This window comes from Littorina saxatilis, linkage group LG3 (assembly GCF_037325665.1).
Source record: "Littorina saxatilis isolate snail1 linkage group LG3, US_GU_Lsax_2.0, whole genome shotgun sequence".
Taxonomy (NCBI): Eukaryota; Metazoa; Mollusca; class Gastropoda; order Littorinimorpha; family Littorinidae; genus Littorina; species Littorina saxatilis.
This window is the reverse complement of record NC_090247.1, coordinates 7,880,074-7,902,005: the sequence shown is the minus strand read 5'-3', so window position 1 is coordinate 7,902,005 and position 21,932 is coordinate 7,880,074. Positions and strand designations below refer to the sequence as shown.

The 21,932-nt window shown below is 39.8% G+C and overlaps 1 long non-coding RNA gene across 3 annotated transcripts; it reads right to left on the bottom strand.

The window, feature by feature from the left end:
• Window positions 1-6,952: 6,952 nt before the first annotated feature.
• Window positions 6,953-15,463, bottom strand: LOC138961505 (uncharacterized). Of its 3 annotated transcripts, none has more exons than XR_011454208.1 (6): window positions 15,304-15,463; window positions 14,470-14,645; window positions 13,647-13,853; window positions 11,671-11,779; window positions 10,623-10,734; window positions 6,953-8,257 (listed from the first exon to the last, which is right to left on the bottom strand). It is a non-coding gene; the product is annotated as an uncharacterized lncRNA (long non-coding RNA). The 3 variants fall into 3 exon arrangements; XR_011454207.1 differs by having other exon boundaries at window positions 13,647-13,761; window positions 14,470-14,822; window positions 15,304-15,458; XR_011454206.1 differs by having other exon boundaries at window positions 13,647-13,761; window positions 15,304-15,455.
• Between the last annotated feature and the right edge of the window lie 6,469 nt (window positions 15,464-21,932).

Genomic DNA, 21,932 nt, shown 5'->3' with positions numbered 1-21,932 from the left:
TCTGTGAGATAAGACACTATAGAATCCCGAACAATGGACTCCAATACCTTGCATGTTACACAGGTTAAGCTTACTGGTCTGTAGTTACCTGGTTCTGACTTGGTACCCTTTTTGAAAATAGCGGTTACCTCCGCTGTTTTCCAATCACCTGGTATATTTCCAGATTCCAAAGATTTGTTGAACAGCAAGCATAATGGGATAGATAGTTCATCACACAACTCCTTAAGTACCTTTGATGGGATTAGATCAGGCCCTTGGGCTTTATTTTCATCCAACTCTTTCAGTTTCTTTTTAACTGCTAAGGGTGTCACTCTTATTTCAGATAAGGATGCCCCATCTGAATAGCAGCCTTCCGTCATAGTCGGGATGTCTGACACGTCCTCGCGTGTAAAAACGCTAGAAAAATACTCATTTAAGGTTTCTGCCTTACCCATATCGTCAACCACAAAAGATCCATCCACCTTTTTCAAAGTGCTTATACCTGTAGAAGTCTTCATTCTCTCCTGGACGTACTTCCAAAACATCTTAGGGTTTATCTTCCCTTCTTTTGCAATCTGTTTTTCGTATTCCTTACGGGATTTTTTCAGGTCTTTTGTACAAGTATTTCTTATCTTAATGTATCTTAGGTAGTCATGTCCGGACTTTGTGCATAAATATCTCTTATAAGCGCTATGCTTTTTCTTTATCTGCCTCATGGCTTTATTATCCAACCACTTAGGTTTCATATTTTTTTTATGTGTTTTCTTTACCTTGGGAATACACTTTTCCATACCATCATGTAGCACGGTCTTTATGCAGCTCCAGGCCTCCTCCACGCCGAGTTCGGCCAGATTTGACCAGTCATGCTCCTTAACTATTCTTCTAAACTTACTGTAGTCACCTTTCTTAAGGTTATAGTTATATTTCGCCTCCTGATTTTCTTTTTGTTGCGCAATGTACAACTGGAAACTTAAAACATCATGGTCACTCTTGGCCACAGGGTCAAGGTGATCAACATCAGAAATTAAATTTTGTTCATTAACTAGAACCCAATCGTCCAGGGTCGGCCTCTGGCCCACTCTCCGTCTGGTAGGTTCCTGAACCTTCTGAATCAAAAAAGAGTCAAGAATATGCTCTATTATGTTGTTGTTCTTTTCACCTGTCCACACCCCATCCCAACGAACACCTGGGAAATTAAAATCACCCATAATACATACTTTGTCGTACTGTGCCACTTCATTTGACCTCATCATTTGGAATAGTTTGTTATCGTTCTCCTCAGAGCTGGTGTTAGGACTACGATAAATACAGCCCAACAGAACACTTTCCTTGTTTGCACTGTTAAAGGTGCAAAAAACGCTTTCCTCAAAGTTACTTACGTTAACATCATCGCACTCTCGTGCGTTCAACTTACTATCCACATACAAGGCTACACCTCTTTTGTGATTCTTGTTCATAAACATATCATAGTTGGGAATTATAAACTCTCCCTCATTAAAAGTTTGTGAATTTTTTGCCTTAATTTCTGTGAGTGCAATAATCTTAGGCTTAATTTGGTCAATGCGGGTCATAAACTCATCCTTCTTGTTCAAGAAACCATCAACATTTGAGTAAACAACTTTACATGCATCTGTACCACTATTTACCTTCTGATTTTTTCTTTTTGTTTCCTTAGTTTTATGTACACTATTTACATTTCTTTTGTTCAGTCATTCGGGACGGCCATTGGACGTGCCTTTGCTGGCAGCAGTGGCGTCGTCCTTCACGGCAGTCTGTTCGTTGTTGTCAACAGTCTTGGTCCATGTCTTGCGCTCCACAATCTTCCCCTGTCTGATCACCAGGTTCTTCTCTCCTGCAGCCACTCTTTGGTCCAGCTCCACCCTTAGGTCCTTGTACTTCTGCCTCTGCAGGGGAGTTTGGTCATGGTTAATGTACACTTTTTTGTTTCTGTCATTTGTTCCTCGATTCAGGGTGGGAGCTTTTCTCATTATTTCCTTCTTTTTCTCCTCATTTCTGATTGTGACTCTGAGCATTCTGGGGGCGTTGCCCCCCACCTTCCCCAGTCTGACAGGTTCAACAACATCTCCCTCTTCAATATCCACCAGCATACCAAAAATGTGTTTGGCAGCTTCTATATCATCCTTCTTCTTCTCTTCAATCTCTATTCTGGTACTTTCCTTCACGTTCACTAGGATCAAGTTGTTTTTCCTCTTCTCTACTTCTTTCTGTTCCTCCATCATCGCTGCTAGCTTTCTATCCACAACCTCCTCTATCTTCTCCTCTAGTTTCTTACCCATCAGTCCAGATTCCAAGTGTTCCAGTCGGGTGCCAAGGTTCTGCATCATTGGGATCAAATCCAGGAGCTTGTCCATCCTGTTATCGTAGTGTGACTGTGGGGGACTCTTCTTGTCAAGACACGGCATGCAAACCCACTGGAGATTCGGCAAACGCGGATCCGACAAACTCCCGAAAACGTCATCTTTCAGGCCGGTGCAAGTCTGGTGTGCCCAATTTTTGCACACATAACACTCGATAGCATTTCCATCATCCTCGTCGTCGCATGGAACATCGCACACAATGCACTGGAAGCCCAAGTAAAAAAGTACCACACTATGTACTATAGTATACTATAGTAAAAGTACTATGGTATACTATAGTTTACTATAGTACAAGTACTATGGTACATTGAATTGTACTATGGTATACTATAGTTTACTATAGTACAAGTACTATGGTACATTGAATTGTACTATGGTGTACCATAGTTTACTGTAGTACTAGTACTATAGTAAACTATAGTACAAAAAGTACCATAGTACAATACATTAGTGTGTACTATAGTACATTGTGGTACATGTACTATAGTAAACTATAGTACAGTTAAATGTACTATAGTATTTTGGTCACTTTTTTGCAAAAATGTACTCTAGTAAACTATAGTTTACTATAGTAAACTCTAGTTTACTAGAGTACATGTACTATAGTTTACTAGAGTAAAATGTAGTACAGCGTGGTATTTTGGTCATAGTACATTTGTACTATAGTACTTGTACTATAGTTTACTATAGTACAGCGTGGTACTTTTGGCATGGTAGATTTGTACTATAGTACTTTCACTATAGTTTACTATAGTACAGTGTGGTACTTTTGTTGCTGTATATTTTGTACTATAGTACTTTTACTGTAGTTTACTATAGTATACTGCAGTACTTTCTTGAAAAAGTACCATAGCCTTAAAAATTACACTGGATGTAAATGTGGCCCCAATTTTTGCTGAATCAATTGTGTTGTGTGAATTGAATGTGTGTGTGCACGATCAGGCCACTCGCTGCTGTCAATCTGTCACATTTGGTAGGAAAGTAAAGGTTCATCACATGTTTTAAATTTTATTTTTATTTTTCGGCAGAGCATTAATAGTCAAACTTATGTAAGAACATTTTAAAATATCCACTAACATGTAAAAGACAATTAAATAATAATTTTAAAAAAGGTGTCCATCTTGCACAGTGAGTAACCAAGCTGTTGATTTTTGGTAAATGTCCCAATGCAGAAACAGTTTTAATGCAATTTTTTATAACCCTGTTAACCAGAACAAGTAACAATAAAATGCACGAAACAGATTTATTATAGCAGTAGCACTCTTCTTTGTGGGAATTCATCTTTAGCACAACACATATTTTATCAAAATTATCTCCCCTACAGCCAAGTTAAGGGAAGACACCACAGTGAAAAAAGTGATTTTTTTGTTCCCTGGTCATTTCCGTTTTCTTTCTGATTTTGGATTTTGAACCTCTTCTGGTTACTCTGATATACTGATTTTAGATCAGAATTAATCATAAACGGTCAAAACGGCTAAATGAACAATGTATGTGTATGCAATTGTGTATTGAACAAACACAAAACAGCAAAAAAATGCGTATGTTTGAGAGGTGACTGCGAGTCAAACACATCGTCAACGGTGGTCACGTTAGCATGACTGGAATGAGTTGTCTTTTCTTTGCTACGATCAGTTCATACCGCGGACAACGGGAATTTCCGTTTACGGATTTCGCGCCGTTAGTAACAGCAACTAGAAGACATTCCAATGAGCCGAAGAGAACCGATGAAGATTCCGGGAAATTCCGTATGAGCAATTTTCGCTGCTGACCAATCGAATCGCGGATATTAAACTTCGTTTATGCTCGGTCTCGTTCGGTTCGATTCGGCCTTCCCAGAATGCAATATTCTTCATTTCCGCCAGATCTTGCCAAAGGCGATGTGAAATATCTACAGCTGCGATTTTCCTGGGATATCTTTGTGGAAACTTCAGTTAAATACACGTTTTGCCCCGATTTCAGTGCTTGACACGCAAAGGAGATGATTATCGAGTAAAATCAGATCAGTTGTAGAGGCTGGCGTGACGGAAGTTTAAAAAGAAAGTGCGAGTCGATAGTGTCGTCTGCTATTGCTACGAACGAATCGGAAGATCAAGTTTGTGCATTCTTCTTCGTCCAGAATGAAAATTGGCTGGAAACTATGCTGCTGCCCTTGCAACAGCTGGGACGGAGCAAGAAATCACCATCGGTGGTGTACGTTTGAAGCACGTTGCCATGAGTGTTTTGAGCCACGACTTATTTTAGAGTTGCTGAGCGGAATGCGCACGGCAATAAGGACAACACGGAGTTCGCCATTTATGGCGACGAGAAGGCAGACCCAATATCTTTCCTCTGGAAAAAGCAAATTAACTGCTTAGAAAAAGAACACTCAATACAAAAATGACTTTGTTCAGCCATGGTGCAACACCATGCATCTCCTGGGAAATCTGGTGCAGTTGAATACTAGCCCAAGCAGAGCAGGGAAGATTCCAAGCAGCTGATAAGCAAGATGGTAGTAGGTAGGTAATTACAATATCTTTTGACAAACATGTAGAAGTTTATATATTTGTTTGGTTATGTGTGCGGCTCTGTGTGTGTGTGTGTGTGTGTGTGTGTACATGTGTGACTGTTATATGCTGAAGAACAGAATCTAAGTAACAACACCCTGATGCAAAGAAACTGAATAGGATGCAAAGTCTGTTATGTGCTGCTACTGTGAAGCTTGGTTGTCACAAGGTTTGTCAGGGTTGGAGCAAAACATCTGTTCTTTCCTCATTTATTTTCTCGAGCATATTATATATAGGCCTAGCTTCCTCCTGTGATCACAGTTTTCTTGTGGCTCAAACAAACATGCATTCACATGGCTAAGTGAGTGAACATTGCTTGTGGTCATACTTCCCATGCAGACCATATGGTTTCTGCATGCAATGTATGTGCAATAGCTGTAAACCAAACCTGCACTGCCTTCGCAACATTCACATGATTTGTCAACATCTTTTTGTTCACTGCTTGACTATCAGCACTGACATGTGCATGCGCCCAAATATCGTGTTACATGTATCACATTACAATATCTTTTTTCAAGTGTGTGTGTGTGGGGGGGGGGGGGGGGGGGAGGGGGGGGGGAGGGGGGTCATTGTTGGGAAAATGTGAATAGCAGTATTTGAGTTTGTCATAGACATATTAATTTTGAATTTATGTTGTCTCTCTACAGATGCAGAGGTGGAAGCTGGAGAGGAGCTTCCAAAGTACCCATGGCATTTCAAGGCAATTCACAGAAGTCAACCCAAATATTGTAGTATAGAAAGTAAAGGACACTGCCATATGACTCCCTGATTATTCAAAGCAAGTCCAAAAGAGGTCCAAGATAAGAGGCTTCACTGGTAACAAGTTGGGAATTATGGATGGGCATACTTTACGCAGCGTGCACGTAACGGATAAGAGTTGATCATTGTGACCTTGGAACAGGTTCCTTGGTGCTTGCTGAACACTGGCTGGTTTTTTTTAAAATTTTGTTGAATTTTGTTTCCGTTTTTCTTGTGGAACTAAGCAATACCTGTTGTTTTGTTAGTGTTGTTTTGTTACATGTTTCATAAACGTTTGTGTAAAAAAAATACATTTTCTTCACGTTTTGTGTATTTTCTCAAAACTACTCTTTTGTCACTTCAAAAGCCTAAGGCTTTTTTTCTAATAAACTTGCGTTGTTGAAACTTTGCATACATCTCGAGTGCGTTATTTCGCAGATTTTGTTAGAGCGTTTTGTTGAATTTTTTTTTCCGTGAGAAGTTATACCATTTTTGGGGGCGGTTTTTCATAAAATTCAAGGTCACTCATTTTTATCACTGATATCTTTTGAATGACTGTAGATTTCAAAAAAAGCCTCTAACAAAAGTTGGGTATTGTGCTAATGTATAAATAACAAGCACCAAAACAAAATTCCTTTCGGTTTTGTAAAAGCCTTAGGGTTTTAAAAAGTGGCAGTTTGGTGGCCATCTTGGATTGCTACCAAGGCAACCGCTGATCCAAAAAAATTTTTTTTTTCATTTTCTCAGGAGATGGACTGAGTTCTTTAATTGTGCAACAATTTTTGACCCAACACTTATGAAACAAAAAAAATCACTTTTAACACCAGTGCCTGCCCTTAAATTTCTATGATTAGCTTTGAAAGTGACCATGCCTACATCAGTACATGAAAACTCTGTGAACAATCAAAGGAGACAATGATTGTCCCTATTATTGACCGGAACTCTACCCCAATCTGAACTTGAATAATGCAAACTATCAAGCTGACTTGATGTCATCTAACCCTGTATGTGTGTGACCTTACACAGATAAAGTTATTGAGTTACTTTCTTTCTTTATTTGGTGTTTAACGTCGTTTTCAACCATTCAAGGTTATATCGCGATGGGGAAAGGGGGGAGATGGGATAGAGCCACTTGTCAATTGTTTCTTGTTCACAAAAGCACTAATCAAAAATTTGCTCTAGGGGCTTGCAACGTAGTACAATATATGACCTTACTGGGAGAATGCAAGTTTCCAGTACAAAGGACTTAACATTTCTTACATACTGCTTGACTAAAATCTTTACAAAAATTGACTATATTCTATACAAGAAACACTTAAAACCATATGTACTCGATGACTATACACGCTAATTGCTTTACCAACAGCTGGAGACATGCTAAATTAAGTTCCCTGCAAGATATTGTGGTCTAGGACCCCTTAAATGTTGAGATATTTGAATTTTTATTTTGATCTAGATCGTCCTATTTATAGATTTGCCAACAGAGGGAACGTTGACGCAAGGGAAATAACTCCGCGTCTTTGTTGACATCCTCACTTTTTCAGAGGCTAGAACAAGCTGTAATGCATGTATATGGTCCGCGCATGGCGACATATCGTCATTACATGGTCTTATGGTGCGTTTGACATCGATTATGGGCAAACTACACTTTGTAAACACGGGAGCGCGTACATATGCCTTTAACAAGGGTAAAAGGAGAAACAGAATCCGTTAGTCGCCTCTTACGACATGCTGGGGAGCATCGGGTAGATTCTTCCCCCTAACCCGCGGGGGGTTATTGAGTTACAACGATCTTGCTTCAAACACATTCAAAATAATACCATTTCTCTGTTATTATTATTATTTTCTGTGAACTTAAAAGTTTATGAGGGTCAATTTTACATGGGTCACATCTACAGGTCATCCAACTTCAATAGCCTGTAAAGTATCAAAAATCTAGCTTTCAAAACATTTCAGAAAAATAAGAACACATGCTTTCGCAACACATCCTTGATATTTGTCAAAAATGTGGTTTTGAAAAAATGCCAAATGTGGTCATGTTTGAAATTGATCAAACCATAGCAGTATGTTAACTTTGTAAAGTCTATCCCGAAAACCATCCAAGAAAACAACAATGTTCAATTCTGTCTACCCATTGTAAGTCAGCCTAATTATGCTCCCCATCAGTGACATTCTCCTGACCTGGTGAGTCAAAATTCACTAAATGTCCAATGGAGAGTTTTCAGCATGCAACCAGAAAGTATATAGTGTGGCGTTATGTCCCTTTTTTTCAAAACAGGGTTATATATGTGGCAATAATCACATGAAATGTTCTCTGTCCTCCACATCTGTTTGATTTGTGATTGGTGTCCAGATTATTTGCTACAGGCATCTGATTAAGTTTATTGTAGCTGCTGTCCGGTTCCCTTTGCCAGTGATATCTGCTTTCCTGTTCTGTAACTTGTATTCATGTTCGCCGATGGCACCCGCTGAATAGTTTTGGTTGTTCTCCAATGGCATCTAGCTAGCTGCTTTGACGTCTGTAAGTGGTATCAAGGTCCTTCACCATGCAGTCATCTGCTGGAAGTGAACAGGAGGCTCTCTTGCTTATGACACCCACACCAGAGCATGGAATGAAACCTGCAATGACACAGCAGTATGACTGAGAAAGCATGCAGACTGAAGCAAAGAGGGCCAAACTTTAAGAGAATGATAATGAAACCTAACTTAAAGTGCCGTGGCTTTTAGTGCATATATATCTAACTTTTAAAAGTTGTGTCCGTCTCTGTGTGTATCATGATGACTAAAGGCTCCGAAACAGCTGCACCGACTGAGACGGTGGTGGGGGTTTGAAACGTGCGGGTGCGTGTATGATTGTGCTTGCGTGTGTGCAGGCATGAATGTCTTTGTCAGTATGTGTGTGTGTGTGTGTGTGTGTGTGTGTGTGTGTGTGTGTGTGTGTGTGTGTGTGTGAATTTATGAATACAATTGAAGGCACAGTTTGTCTGTTTGTTTATTTGTTGCTTAACGTCCAGCCGACTACGCAGAGCCATATCAGGACGAGGAAGGGGGGGATGAAGGGGGCCACTTGTCAAGCGATTCCTGTTTACAAATGCACTAACCCATTACTTGTGTCCCAGCAGGCTTTAGTAAAACTAAATTAATACCTACTGGAAGATTACCAGTTTCCAGTATGTTAAAATGAAGGCACAGTAAGCCTCCCGTAAACCATCACAGATACGGTCAGGCTTTTACACACAGACTACAGTACAAACACCCTTTCATTTAAACACTCACCGATTGAGAACATCCTAGGTGCCCTCCATAAAGAGCGAACTATTTTCAAATAATTTATTTTTGCGTGGTTTATCTTACCCCTGAGCCATCGTGAACCAGTCTGATCCAGTTTCCCTTTTTGACTCACATGCGAAGCAAAAGTGAGTCTATGTACTCACCCGAGTCGTCCGTCCGGACGTCCGGAAAACTTTAACGTTGGATATTTCTTGGACACTATTCAGTTTATTAGTACCAAATTTGGCAAGATGGTGTATGATGACAAGGCCCCAAAAAACATACATAGCATCTTGACCTTGCTTCAAGGTCAAGGTCGCAGGGGCCATAAATGTTGTCTAAAAAACAGCTATTTTTCTCATTTTTCCCATTTTCTCTGAAGTTTTTGAGATTGAATACCTCACCTATATATGATATATAGGGCAAAGTAAACCACATCTTTTGATACCAGTTTGGTTTACCTTGCTTCAAGGTCAAGGTCACAGGAGCTCTTCAAAGTTGGATTGTATACATATTTTGAAGTGACCTTGACCCTGAACTATGGAAGATAACTGTTTCAAACTTAAAAGTTATTTGGGGCACATGTTATGCTTTTATCATGAGACACATTTGGTCACATATGATCAAGGTCAAGGTCACTTTGACCCTTATGAAATGTGACCAAAATAAGGTAGTGAACCACTAAAAGTGACCATATCTCATGGTAGAAAGAGCCAATAAGCACCATTGTACTTCCTATGTCTTGAATTAACAGCTTTGTGTTGCATGACCTTGGATGACCTTGACCTTGGGTCAAGGTCACATGTATTTTGGTAGGAAAAATGTGTAAAGCAGTTCTTAGTGTATGATGTCATTGCTAGGTTTAGTTATTTGACGTCAAGGTCATGTAAAGGGCAAGGTCAAGCATGTGAGTCGTATGGGCTTTGCCCTTCTTGTTTCACAATGTAGTCGTCAGTTAGTCATTTGAATGCGACTCCATGTGAGCTTATCTACAATAGCACGTTTTTATGCACGAAACAAACGGCTGTGGTTCACAAAAACTCTAGCGATGGTTTTTGACTGTTGAGAGGAACGGTGATACATGTATATGCATAAACCGCCGTCTGCTACGACCCTTGCGTGACCCTGCTTCCGGGCTTTTCTTTTTTCAAACTTTCACAACTTCGAATTGTACTGATCTTATCTTGATAAAAAAAGAATTCTTTTATGATTAAAGAATGTTTGTGTGACAAGCTGTCAATTTATTATTTAGATTTTAAAAGTTAGGTCTAGCGCAAAAACGCACCACGGTCCAAAAACATTCTGATAATCATCGATCCACGGCTATCGCCAGTTTACATCGATAGAATGAGACCCGAAGGGAAGTAACTCATTTTTGACCTGAGTTCAATCGGCAAAATTAATTCTTTAAAAATTGCTCGCTCTTTACGTAGGGCACCTAGGATATTCCCGTTTGGTGAGCGTTCAAATGGAAGGGTGTTTGTACTGTGTGTAAAAGCCTGACAGTATCTGTGATGGTTTACGGGAGGCTTACTGTCCGGGCGTGATTTCCGGTATTGAATATTCATAACAGCCGTCCAGCACCAAAACGAGGCGCCATTGTTGTAGAGGACCAAGTCCACGAAAATAAATTCTTTGAAAAGACACTCGGGGAGCTCTGTGATGGTTTACGGGAGGCTTACTGTGCCTTTAATGTATATACATCTATACACACCCAAGAAGATAAGGCGCTCAGCAGGTCTGCACTCATGTTGATCCATTATGTCGGAAACAGGCAGAATTGGATCCTCCACCCGACAGTCACTGAGCTACAGTGCTGCTCTCAGCTATAAGCAAGAGAAAGCAGCTTGAGTGTTTCATCGCATATAATTCCAGTGTTTGCATACTCCATAGCGATTAGCTGAAACTATTTAGCTAAAACATTAAACTATTATCAGTGGAATACCAAAGGGGTGGCATATGTCATCCAAAATATAAGGCAATTTAAAGTGTGATTGACGGGACAGAAGCGTTTCAATGATACAAATAGAGAACACTACATAGTCTACTGTGTGTTACTGGGTTTACACAAGTAAAAGTGAATATTTTTTCTTCTTCTGTTTCTTCGTTCATGGGCTTAAGACTCCCACGTTCACTCATGTGGATTTTTACGTGTATGGCCGCCATTCAGGCAGCATATGCCAATTTCGGGGGAGGCATGCTGGGTACTTTCGTGTTTCTATAACCCACCGAACTCCCACATGGTTTACAGGATCTTTTCCGTGCGCACTTGGTCTTGTGCTTGCGTGTACAATGCGCCCGTCGTGAATATTTCAATATTTGAAAAGCAGTAAGTGTAAATCTGGTGCCACACAGCAAGCCATGAAGTATTCTGTTTTCAATTCCTATGTACCGGAGAGATAACCCATGTAGTAACTAAACCATACACGCACATATGGGCATATCATTGAGGTCATGGCAAGCTGGTCTGGCAGGGACCTTATATATTCCACTGCTCATGATTACAAAGTCACAGATGCAAAGTCATTCTCGTAACACGTTTGGGCTTGCCATTTTCTCGCGAGTGTTTTGAGAATGAAGTTTGTCTCGGAGATTTTGCATAAGCAATGGAAAATGACATCCCTGACAGACATGTTGTTTGAACCAACCTCATTTACATGATAGACACGCCTGTGAAGAGATGGTTCATTTATCACATCATGACACATGGGTGGTATCTCTCAGGTAGGCAAAACAATATATACCTAAATGCACCAATTTACCTCAAGCACTCAGCAGGTCTGCACATATGTTGATCCATTAGGTCAAAAAACCACCAGAACTCGATATGTTGTCCTAAAGTCACAGATATAGTGGAACCCCCCAAGGATCCTGAAAAAATAATTAACAAGAAGAGCAAACGCTCGATCGAGTCACTTTCGCAGTTCTGAATATTATATGAGGCATCAGATGGACAGGAAGAAATTGCTATTCACAACACAATGAGTCACGTTCACATAAAATTTGAGCCCGGTCACTTTTATAGTTTCCGAGAAAAGCCCAACGTTAAGTTGTGTGTTGCCGAACAGAAAAGGCTAGTTATCTCCCTTGTTTTTCTGATAACGTTCGTAAAAGGCTACAGATGTAAATACTTTGATGTAAAGAATAATCCTACAAAGTTTCAATCACATCCGATGAACTTTGTCAAAGATATAAAATGTCTAATTTTTCCTTTGACGCTGACCTGTGACCTTGAAAAAGGTCAAAGGTCAACGAAACCATCGTTAAAGTGTAGAGGTCATTGGAGGTCACGACTAAACAAAATATGAGCCCGATCGCTTTGATAGTTTCCGAGAAAAGTCCAACGTTAAGGTGGTGTCTACGGACGGCCGGCCGGACGGACGGCCGGCCGGACGGCCGGACAGACTAACACTGACCGATTACATAGAGTCACTTTTTCTCAAGTGACTCAAAAATGAAGAGCCAACACTTGTACAAATTATCTGTCTTTGTACATACAAGCACATACACAAATAAATCTGCTTGCACTATGCTGGCTTTAGGCATGTGTAATAAAATTATTTTGGGGGAGCTTCTCGATTCAACCGGGAACTTTTGTTGTTGTCAAAAGCAATTTATGCCTCAAACATTCTCCCACTCTAAGACTGAACTATGCATTCAGTATGTGTTGATATCTGACTTAAACTCACAAAAATAACAAAGGCTAGTTTGTAAAAAGACACTTGTTTGTTTGTTTATTTGTTGCTTAACGTCCAGCCGACTACGCAGAGCCATATCAGGACGAGGAAGGGGGGGATGAAGGGGGCCACTTGTCAAGCGATTCCTGTTTACAAATGCACTAACCCATTACTTGTGTCCCAGCAGGCTTTAGTAAAACTAAATTAATACCTACTGGAAGATTACCAGTTTCCAGTATGTTAAAATAGGCTTAACCTATCTACTGCTGGACTTACATCAGAACACTAACAGATTAAACTATACATGAATCGCGAGACAAGCGGCAAGAGAAGAGATTTTTGGAAAAAATACAGGTGAATGAGCAAGAAGGCAGAAAAAGGAAAAGAATTCATGAAGAAAAAGAGAGCATGACAGGAAAGAGGAACCAAAAATCTACCTAACAGCAAACTAGAAAGCTCCTGCGGTTCCAAAAACAGGAGGGGCCTTTAATTTCATAACCGCAGTGCCCCACTGCGGGAGTAAAAAGACACTGATTTGAAAAGAAAATTTAAATTCAATTACATATTATTATGTATTATATAATCTGTTCTGGGGCTTTTTTCCAGGTCTTTTAAAAAAGGATGTTCACAAACAATAACAAACACATTTTCAATCCAATGAATGTTTGCAGCACTGTCAGCCGGACAGAAATGACAGTATGTTGACAAAGCCGTGATAAAAACATAACCTGCAGTCCTACCTTAGCGCAAAGAAGTATGAATGGTCTCTGTGTACTCTACAATCTCTGACTGTGGCCCTATGTAAAGGTCGAAAAGAGCTGGCTGTGCTTGGCCATTAAGAAAAATTTCAGTTAATTCAGATTTGTACAAGGAGAGCATAAAAGCATATATTCACAGCATGTATGTCTTGTTATTGCTATTGGTCTATATATCTATGCCACAATGACACAGCAAATACGTACATTCATACAGACATATTCATTTACTCATATAATTTAAATTATATAGCACCACAGGAATATGTTAATATCAAAATCTAATATGAAATTTCCTACACACACCCATGAAGTTCAAGCCCTAAGCAGTTCTGCACACATGTTGATCCAGGAGGTCCAAACACACCCTGCACTTGTTGTCCAACAGTCACTGCTCCAGTGAAACCCTCCATTTAGGACCCTGAAAGATATAACAAGTTCCATAAAGTGATACAAAACTCTTTGTTGTTGTCCTTATCTGCTGAAGGAGCACCTCCTGTCGCTTCACAGCATCTGTAACACAAGAGAGGACTGAGTATCCAGCCAGAAATTTCATGACTGTATTTTTATAATGATGATCAACAAAACTTTTTAGGGGCTTTTAAAATGATATGACAAATATAAAGTCAGATGCACTTCACCCATTGTTATACTTAAACATAGAACTAAGGCTTGCTCATACAGTGGAACTCCCCTTGTTAGACCTCAAAATATCTGAGAAAAATAGGCCTTAAAAAGGACCCCTGGGTGTCTTAAAAAGGCCGTTGATTGATGATTCACAAAGGTTATTCACAGAAAATATGAAAAAAGCAAGGTCCTAAAAGTGAGTGTGTCTTTAAGTGTGTGTGTCTGTCTGTGCATCATAATTAAGGGCTAAACAAAAACAAACACACACCCAAGAAAAGCAAAATTTGTTTGAAAATTTGATCAAACTCCAAGACAGTGAATCAAACAAGAAATGTCCATCACTGATTCAGACGCAGTTTATATTTGAATGTATGTGTGTGTGTTGCAAACATTACACAAAAGTGGATCATAAATACCAAATTCAGCTAATGCTAGTACCGTATTGCAAATTACATTAAATTTGAAATGAAATTTTATAATTTGTTGTTAATAATTTACTTACTGGTTAAAGAGTACAACTTTTCACAATTTCAGCACAGAGAATGGAATCCTTGGTGTCTGCTTCCTTTTCTATCTGAATGACTCATTGGTACAGCCATCTGTCATCACCCTGCCGACTGTTTTTTTTTACCTGGAGTCCAGAAGCTTCCCCACCAACTCAGGCAGTTTTGTTTTTCACTAAAAGTAAAAGAATAAAGGTCAAATAGATTTGCACAAAGGAATAAAAAGAGGTTTTCTAGTAATCCAAATAAAGCATGCAGAAATAAAAACACAAAAAGTAACATCAAACAGTTTTGCCTCTTGTGCCCCCAAGACACTGGAATAATTACAGGCCACCAGATAGGCCGTCCATCACTGAAAGTGAACAGAAAAACTTGATGTTTAAATATGTGTGTGTGTGTCAGTGTGTGTGTGTGTCAGTGTGTGTGTGTGTCAGTGTGTGTGTGTGTGTGTGTGTGTGTGTGTGTGTTATAGTTTTTATAGTTTGCCCATAATCGATGTCAAACGCACCATAAGACCATGTAATGACGATATGTCGCCATGCGCGGACCATATACATGCATTACAGATTGTTCTAGCCTCTGAAAAAGTGAGGATGTCAACAAAGACACGGAGTTATTTCCCTTGCGTCAACGTTCCCTCTGTTGGCAAATCTATAAATAGGACGATCTAGATCAAAATAAAAATTCAAATATCTCAACATTTAAGGGGTCCTAGACCACAATATCTTGCAGGGAACTTAATTTAGCATGTCTCCAGCTGTTGGTAAAGCAATTAGCGTGTATAGTCATTGAGTACATATGACTTTAAGACAAGAGTTTAAAATGTCACTTACTTGTCCCTGTCAGTGTAAACTTTCAGCACAAAGAAGAATGGAAACATTGGTGTTTTTGTCGGTTCCGTTCCAATTGAATGATTTGGTACAGCCATGCCATCAAGTTGATCAACCAGCTCACTGTTCTTGTTACCAGTTCAACCTCTTTTCCACATTGCCGACAGATTTTTAATCTGAAAAAGTCACGTATACATGTTTTCAAAATGGGAATTTACAAGTAAACAGTTAACGAAATAGTCCGCTTCTGTCACGTACTCCCCACGAACACCGCTATACGTGGGGCAGCCAGATCCAGATAGAATCAACAAACAAGTAAAACTCAAAGTAAAAACATCAAACTCAAACTCAAAGAGAAACAAGTCGCGTATGGCGAAAATACAATATTTAGTCAAGTAGCTGTCGAACTCACAGAATGAAACGCAATGCCATTTTACTCGTAGCATCGTCAGGCCACCGCTCATGGCAAAGGCAGTGAAATTGACAAGAAGAGCGGGGTAGTAGTTGCGCTAAGAAGGATAGCACGCTTTTCTGTACCTCTCTTTGTTTTAACTTTCTGAGCGTGTTTTTAATCCAAACATATCATATCTATATGTTTTTGGAATCAGGAACCGACAAGGAATAAGATGAAAGTGTTTTTAAATTGATTTGGACAATTTAATTTTGATAATAATTTTTATATATTTAATTTTCAGAGCTTGTTTTTAATCCGAATATAACATATTTACATGTTTTTGGAATCAGCAAATGATGGAGAATAAGATAAACGTAAATTTGGATCGTTTTATAAATTTTTATTTTTTTTTACAATTTTCAGATTTTTAATGACCAAAGTCATTAATTACTTTTTAAGCCACCAAGCTGAAATGCAATACCGAACCCCGGGCTTCGTCGAAGATTACTTGACCAAAATTTGAACCAATTTGGTTGAAAAATGAGGGCGTGACAGTGCCGCCTCAACTTTCACGAAAAGCCGGATATGACGTCATCAAAGACATTTATCAAAAAAATGAAAAAAACGTTCGGGGATTTCATACCCAGGAACTCTCATGTCAAATTTCATAAAGATCGGTCCAGTAGTTTAGTCTGAATCGCTCTACACACACACACAGACACACAGACACACACACAGACACACGCACATACACCACGACCCTCGTTTCGATTCCCCCTCGATGTTAAAATATTTAGTCAAAACTTGACTAAATATAAAAAACCAACCAGACGGCCCAATGGTCACTGTAATTGTATCAGATTCAGATTCTCACAATGGTATAAACTTTGCAAATCTCAAAAATAGTCGGATACGGGTAGTGACAGTGATAGTGAAAAAGAGTTGTGGGAGCTGTAAAGAATAATTATACGTACTCCTCACTCGATAGTCGATGACTTGGCAGTTACAGAACTTTGCAAATCATTCGATAACTCCTGAGCGAATCTAGATACGATTACGTGGAAAACTCTTGAAGGCTTACTTCTCAGTCCAGATCCGTCTTCTGCTCTCTGAATTATGGTTAAACTCTCTTGGTGGGTTCCTTTCGTGATGTTGTAGCCCGCTTTTTTCCAATCTCCCTGGTGCAAACTCTTTCTTGTGAGTTGAAGTTCGTTCGTTGAAAATCAGTTACTAGTGCTGTCCCTTGATTTACTTCGGAGTGGTCTCCTCTTCGATTTTAAAGGGACATAACTCTCGCATGCTAACCCTTTCTTCGTATCGAAAGTAGCCGGCTCAGTTTGTTTTTGTTTTTGTTTGGTCTTGTGTTTGATGACTTTGATAGTCCAATATTTTATGTATATATATACTCAACCAAAACTTAAATGTTTTTACTAGCTATTCAATTGTATGAGTTACAGTTCCTTTTAGGTACTGCTCTGTTCATTTTAGCATGTGCATGGATAAGCAACGCACACAAGTGTGTGTGTGTGTGTGTGTGTGTGTGTGTGTGTGTGTGTGTGACGGTGTGTGAGTTTACGCAGTATGTGTGTGTATGGGGGATGTGTGTGTGGGGGGATGTGGGGGTATATATATGTGTGTGTGTGTGTGTGTGTGTGTGTGTGTGTGTGTGTGTGTGTGTGTGTGTGTGTGTGTGTGTGTGTGTGTGTGTTTCGGTAAGCGAATGTCAGCGGTTTGTGTGTGTGCATGCGTGTGGGCATGAGTGCGGCATGTGCGTGTGCGTGCGTGTGTGTGTGTGTGCAGTCTTTTGCTTACGTTTACAATTATTCTCTGTATATGTTCCAAGGCAGGGTGGACTAGGCAAAGAGGAGAGAGGGGGGGGGGGGGGGGGGTTGCCAGCGGTGGTCCAGGAGGATGTGCCCCCTGAAGCTGATGGGTAGGTCATATTCTGAGATAGGAAAATGGTCGCTCCTTGCATGAAACGGCATAAAATAAACAATAATAAAAAATGTTTTAAATAAGTGAGGTACATGTTTAGGCTAGGGGGGGGGGGGGGGGTTGCGCAACCCCCATAACCCCCCCCCCCCCCCGGTAGTCCGGCCCTGCAAGGACAGGTTGGAAGATGAGGCTAAGCCTAAAACCTTTATCCTGACGTAATAATATCCTCTCTCTCTCTCCCTCCCTCTCTCTCCCTCTCTCTCTCTCTCTCTCTCTCTCTCTCTCTCTCTCTCTCTCTCTCTCTCTCTCTCTCTCTCTCTCTCTCTCTCTCTCTCTCTCTCTCTCTCTCTCTCTCTCTCTCTCTCTCTCTCTCTCTCTCTCTCTCTCTCTCTGTTAAGCATTCGATGTGTACATATTCTATAACTTTTTTTTTTAAATCTCATAGTGTGTGTGTGTGTGTGTGTGTGTGTGTGTGTGTGTGTGTGTGTGTGTGTGTGTGTGTGTGTGTGTGTGTGAATCTCCGTGTATATGATGTGATTAGAATAGGGGAGCCTCTCTGCATGGGTGAAAAAACTTGTTTGTAATGCTTGTATGCCACAACGCTCTCTCTGTCTCTGTCTCTCTCTGTCTCTCTCTGTCTCTCTCTCTCTCTCTCTCTCTCTCTCTCTCTCTCTCTCTCTTTCTCTCTCTCTCTCTCAAATTATTTAAAATGAAACAATATTGTACACACAGCAAACTTCAGTCAACTTCAGGTCAAACCAAGAACTTTGCACTTGATCCTACATGAAGAATTATTTTGGCAAACGTTAAATTTAACATAAACAAGAAGAGCAAACGCTCGATCGAGTCACTTTCGCAGTTCTGAATATTATATGAGGCATCAGATGGACAGGAAGAAATTGCTATTCACAACACAATGAGTCACGTTCACATAAAATTTGAGCCCGGTCACTTTTATAGTTTCCGAGAAAAGCCCAACGTTAAGTTGTGTGTTGCCGAACAGAAAAGGCTAGTTATCTCCCTTGTTTTTCTCATAACGTTCGTAAAAGGCTACAGATGTAAATACTTTGATGTAAAGAATAATCCTACAAAGTTTCAATCACATCCGATGAACTTTGTCAAAGATATAAAATGTCTAATTTTTCCTTTGACGCTGACCTGTGACCTTGAAAAAGGTCAAAGGTCAACGAAACCATCGTTAAAGTGTAGAGGTCATTGGAGGTCACGACTAAACAAAATATGAGCCCGATCGCTTTGATAGTTTCCGAGAAAAGTCCAACGTTAAGGTGGTGTCTACGGACGGCCGGCCGGACGGCCAAGTGACTCAAAAAGGTATTGTTTCAAAATTTCACTGCAGACCATTTTACTAAGCGTTTCGGGCGGGCGGGAAATAGCTCAGTCGGTAGCGGCGCTGTCTTCAAAACCAGTTGTCGCAATCGGCGTAGGTTCGATCCCCACGTTCGGCGAGGGATTTATTTCCCAGAGTCAACATCGTGCAGACTCTCCTCGGTGGCCGCATGCACACGATAAAGAACCCAAGTTCACAGCGAAAGTGTCAGGGCTCGGAAACATGAATACACGCATGCAGGAAACAAAATGTGTGGGTATCGCCGTATACTGTATGGCAGCTCGCTTTCCCCATGGAGAAAGCAGCCCGAATTTCCATGAGGGCAACCTCACAGGACTATATAAAATCTTATCCTTATCGTAACCTTATCCTTTAACTTTTAAAGCAATTGTTAAATTCTCTTTTGAAAACTTTTTTGTGAGAAGCGTTCCAAGGTAACGTTAATGAAATATTAATTTCACATTTGATGCTAACTGTTTACAAAAAACTAACTATACAATTTATGTACATCTTACGTTACAAAAGTCCTTTCTCCTAAGTGAATATGTGCGTACCCACGTGTTTGTGTGTGTGCACGTGCGAGCGTGTGTCAGTGTGACTGTGTGTGTGTGTGTGTGGTGTGTGTGTGTGTGAGCACAAAGTATTCCTACGTGTATTTTGCAAATGCACAGTTAACAAGTTTGAAAATATCTCATGTCATCTCCAACAAACGGCTTAATTCACACACACGCACGCACAAAACATAATAAATCTTATATGTACGACTACCTTGTAAAAACACACACAACACGTTTACATGCACAATTACTGGTGATATCAAACACAATTTTAAAAACAATGTTTTTTAATCAACTTAATTTCAACAACAAAATTGTTATGCTTAGCTGATAAGTTATATTAATAAAACAATAAAAATAAAAACACAAAATGCATGTATACTATTACTACTATACTGTACCGCAGTACTATGTACTGTTGTACTATAGTACAAAATACCATAGTACAAAGTACCACAGTGTACCATAGTACAAAGTACTTCGTACTATAGTACTACTGTAGTACAGGGTACATTCACAAAAAAGTACCATAGTACAAAGTACTAGGTACTATAGTACTACTGTAGTACAGGGTACATTCAATAAAAAGTACCATAGTACAGAGTACTATGTACTATAGTACTACTGTAGTACATGGTACATTCACTAAAAAGTACCATAGTACAAAGTACAAAGTACTCTACTGTACCACAAAGTACTATAGTACAGGGTACATTTACTACACAGTACTATAGTACAAAGTACCATGTACTACAATATGTACTAGAGTACATGGTACATTTACTATAGTTTACTATAGTACAGGGTACATTTACTATAGTTTACTATAGTATACTATAGTACATCGTGTGGTACTTTTTCAGCTGGGAGGCGGCCAGTGTGGTTACTTTTCCTTTCGTTTTAGCCGCAGCGCTCGCGGACGATTTTCTTGTACCGACTTTCCCGGTTGCCTGAGGCCGTGAACCCATTTCTCGCGGTTGGGAAAATTCGGTGTAATGGCTAATAGTAAGAGTAATAGTTTACTCACCCTTCTCAAGTGCACTAGGTATTACTGTTAGTTACTGCAGGGTTAGTAGAAACGAAGTTTTTATCCAAGCTAGTAGTAGTAGTGAACACTGTGCAGACCGGTTCGCCGGTTCAAACTTCAGTCACAGCCCAAAAACTGCATGAAACGTCTCTAAATGCGGGTGAAAGTATCGCCCAACACTTCAGGCTCCATTGTGAGCCGAATACTACAACCAAAATACAGAAAAATAGTTGTTGGCAGCCAAATTTTCCTAAGATTTTGAGAGAGCTAAAAAGTTGCCGCCATTTTGACGCATGCGCAGAAAACAATGAAACGAAGAACCTGAAGAAACTTTGTAGTTCTCGCTTTTTTTGTTTCTGAAAGAACATGACCTAGTAAATGTCAAATGACACAGGTTTGACCATGAATGACACAAACTGCGAGCGACCGAGTTCTACTCATGACAACATGGCACTTCCAGCACTGCAAATAAAAAGTAGGAAGCTAAATATAGAATTGGAAATTCCACCAGAATGATTCGTCTTTTTACTGCAGTTTACCCTATAATTTTCCCTTACCACACATTGCATGCATGGGGGTGGGACGTATAATTGTTTAAACTGCCACAACAAAGATCGGATGCAACTTTTCTCAATGTTTGCAAACTCAAATTTGTGTTACACCTTGTGGTTGCAGTTGTTAATGTGTGATAGTGTGTGTGTGTTTTAATCCCCCCCCCCCCCCTCAAAACAAGAACAGCTTCAATCACTTGACAGTAAATACAGTGACCATTGTGTTTTGGTGTGTGCCTCACCTCTCATCCTAAAAGAGATTTTTATTTACTTGCATACATGTATTTTTAGGGCTTTCAATTCATCATTGACTTGAGAAAGATTCAAACAAAATGAGCACCACTTGTTGACCATGGCTAATCCCTGCACAAAGCTGTGGGTTTGAATTTTTTGTATGTATTTGTTTGTGTGTGGGTGTATGTGAATGTGTGTGTGTGTGTGTTTGTGTGTGAGTGCAATGAAATATGAACTTCAACTGTACAACTGAACAGTACATGTGGTGATTTTTGTCCGTATGGTTATAATTGTTTTATGTAGGTTGTACATTAAGGGCCTAGAGCCATAGGTTAGGCACTTAAATGTCCAGTTATTATTATTATTATAACTGTATGTTGTTCAAAACATTGTGTCTCATAACTCTATAAGAAGCAATCAGTCTATAGAATCTAAGAGTGACAAGCACTGTCCTTTTTGTGACGATTTTGATCAATTCCTTGAAGCCTGTAAGGTATATTTGCAGAATGACTGTATGTTATAGCAACTTGTTTGTCCTGCTCTTGGTTGTTATTTTTAAAAACACACATATACAACCAACATGAAG